Source organism: Chelonoidis abingdonii, chromosome 15, assembly GCF_003597395.2.
Source record: "Chelonoidis abingdonii isolate Lonesome George chromosome 15, CheloAbing_2.0, whole genome shotgun sequence".
NCBI lineage: Eukaryota > Metazoa > Chordata > Testudines > Testudinidae > Chelonoidis > Chelonoidis abingdonii.
The window spans coordinates 48,669,710-48,672,934 of NC_133783.1; the positions used below are offsets into that span (position 1 = coordinate 48,669,710).

The 3,225-nt window shown below is 49.9% G+C and overlaps 1 pseudogene; it reads right to left on the reverse strand.

The window, feature by feature from the left end:
• Positions 1 to 435: 435 nt before the first annotated feature.
• On the reverse strand, positions 436 to 2,334 carry LOC142047812 (uncharacterized; annotated as a pseudogene).
• Between the last annotated feature and the right edge of the window lie 891 nt (positions 2,335 to 3,225).

The following is a 3,225-nucleotide window of genomic DNA, read 5'->3' on the forward strand; positions in this document are numbered from 1 at the left end:
TGTGCTCCACAGTCTCTGTGAGAATAAGGGGGAGACATTTATAGCAGGGTGGGAGGTTGAGGCAAATCGCCTGGCCGCTCATTACACGCAGCCAGACACCAGGACGATTAGCACTTCCTGGTGTGCTCTGCTGCGCATCAGAGAAGCTTTGAAAACCAGTTTCATGACTGGCCAGGGTACCGTATGACAGTTCTATTTGTTTCTCCTTGATGAAAACCTACCCCCTCGGTTGACTCTAATTCCCTGTAAGCCAGCTGCCCTCCCCACTTCGATCACAGCTTGGAAATAAAGTCACTAGTGTTTTAAAACCATGTATTCTTTATTAATTGATTATAAAAATGGGGAGATAACTCATAAGGTAGCCCGGGTGGGGTGGGGGAGGAGGGAAGGAAAGGGCCATTTCAATACTTATTGAATGACAGCCTTCCGTCCAGCCTACCCGCCCCCCATGTTCTTGGGTGAGGAGGCGTCTATGGAACTTGGGGAGCAGGGAGGGCAGTTAAACAGGGGCTGCAGTGGCAGTCTCTCCAGCTGACATTCCTTAACCTCCACCAGATGCCGGATCATGTCCGTTTGTTCCTGCAGTAGTCGCAGCATTGTATCCTGCCTCCTCTGATCTTCCTGCCGCCACCACTCCTCATGTTCACGGGCTGATTTCCTGTCCTGTGCTATTGTGTCGCTCCACTCTTTCTGCTGAGCTCTTTCAGCGTAGGACGCCTGCATGAGCTCAGAGAACATTTCATCGTGAGTGCGTTTTTTTCACCGCCTTATCTGAGATAGCCTTTGGGATGGAGTGAGGAGGCCTGAAACATTTGCAGCTGCAGGAGATAAAAACGGGAGAGAAGTATTTTAAAAGATACATTTTACAGAATAATGGGCATACTCTTTCCCGGTGAACAACACTGTTCACATTACATAGCACATGTGATTTTGGTACAAGGTCATTTTTTGCATCTTATATTGAGTGCCTGCAGCTTTGGTGTTAGAGATCAAACACGCCGGGCAACAGAGTTTGGCTTGCAGGCAGCTATGGTAAGCCATAGTGTTTTGGTTTCTCCAACCTGCATAACAGCAGCGCCCGCCTGTCCCATACCAAGCAAAGCTTGTCCATTTAGGGCTGCGGTTTTCATGTTACCATGCAGCAGCAGAAACCAAACTAACACCCCTCCATCCTTTTCTCTGGGATGGCTGCTTTAACCCTTTCCCCACCACACCATGTGGCTGGTATCAGAGAAGCTTCCTGCTAGCCAAACACAAACAGCTCAGTGCCAATGGCCTGCCCTCCGACCCCCTGCTTGGCTAACTGCGGGGAGGATTTCTTTTCAGCCACAGGAAAACAGCCCAGTAGGAATGGCCACCTATGAGTGTCCCCTTAATTAAATTCCTGTATTTCTACCAGGTTACCATGAATGATATCACTCTCCTGAGGATAACACAGTGAGATAAAGAATGAATGTTGCTTGAATTCCAGCAAACACTGGGACCATATGCTGCCAGGTTTTTGTCATGCAATGATACCAGATTACTTGCTACTAGCAGGGCGTGGTAAAGGAGGACGGAATAAGGCTGTGCTGCCCAGAAACCTTCTGCAAAGGCTTATCGAGTACCTCCAGGAGAGCTTAATGGAGATGTCCCTGGAGCATTTCTGCTCCAGCCCCAGACACGTTAACAGACTTTTCCAGTAGCTGTACTGGCCACGAATGCATCCAAAGTCCTCAGGGCAAAATAATCATTTAAAAATGCTTGCTTTTAAACCATATTTTATATTTAAAAGATACACTCACCGGAGGTCCCTTCTACAGCTTCATGGTCCAGGATACTGCCTTGGGAGGGTATTTCAGTCAGGGTGAGAAAAAGATCCTGACTGTCGGGAAGAACAGTGTGCTGTGTGCTCTCCACAACCTGCTTCCCATCTTCCCCATCTGCAAAATCCTCGGGCATGGCAACTGAGAGTACCCCATCATCGGAGTCCACAGACAGGGGTGGAGTAGAGGTGGCAGCCCCCCCTGGAATTGTCTGCAGCGTAGCGTAGAAGTGGCATGTCTGCAGCTCTGTCCCGGAGCGTCGGTTTGATTCTTTGAGTTTCTGGTTTGCTTGTCTCAGCTCCTTAAGTTTCACGTGGCACTGTATCGCGTCCCTGTTGTGGTCTCTGTCAATCATTGCCTTGGAAATTTTTTCAAATATTTTTTCATTTAGTCTTTTGGAACAGAGTTCTGATAGCACGGATTCATCTCCCTGTACAGCGATCAGATCCAGTACCTCCTGTACAGTCCATGCTGGAGCTCTTTTTCGATTCTGGGACTTCGTGGTCACCTGTGCTGATGAGCTCTCCATGCTGGGCAAACAGGAAATGAAATTCAAAAGTTTGCAGGGCTTTTCCTATCTACCTGGCCAGTGCATCCAAGTTCAGATTGCTGTCCAGAGTGGTCACAATGGTGCACTGTGGGATAGCTCCTGGAGGCCAATACCGTCAAATTGCATCCACACTAATCCTAATTTGAACAGGCAATGCTGATTTCAGCACTAATCTCCTTGTTGGGGAGGAGTACAGAAATCAATTTTAAGAGTCCTTTATGTTAACAAAAATGGCCTAGTTGTGTGGACGGGTGCAGGATCAATTCGATTTAACACTGCTAAATTTGACCTAAACTCGTAGTGTAGACCAGGCCTAAGAATGAATGGTTTTTTTTGCTTTGAAAGGGCTATGTGGTAACTTATAAGTGTGGGCAGTTACGCTGTTTATAGCCTCTGAGGAGAAGGCAAAGCAGGCCTGCTTAGGCAGTCTGATTTTGCTGGGAAATTCACAGTTTAGGCAGTAGGATTTCCAGGTGTCTGGCTTTCGACAAGAATGCCTGGTCAAAAAGAGACCCTGGCGGCTCTGGCCAGCACCGCCTGGGCTGTTAAAATCCCAGTTGGTGGTGTTGTGGGTCTCAGGCAGGCTGGTCCCTACCTGTCCTGGCACCGTACTGAGCCCCGGAAGCAGCCAGCAGGTCCGGCTCCTAGGCCGGGGGGCGGGAGGCGAAAGAGGGCGGGACACGGGGCTCTGTGCACTGTCCCTGCCCCAAGCACTGGCTCTAAACACCCACTGGCCAGGAACTGCCCCCCTGCCCTCCTCTGCCCACCTACCCCTCACCTAGGAGCCAGACCTGCTGGCCGCTTCCAGGAGGCAGCACAGTTCCAGGACAGGTAGGGAGCCTGCCTTAGCCCCACTGCACCACTGACCAG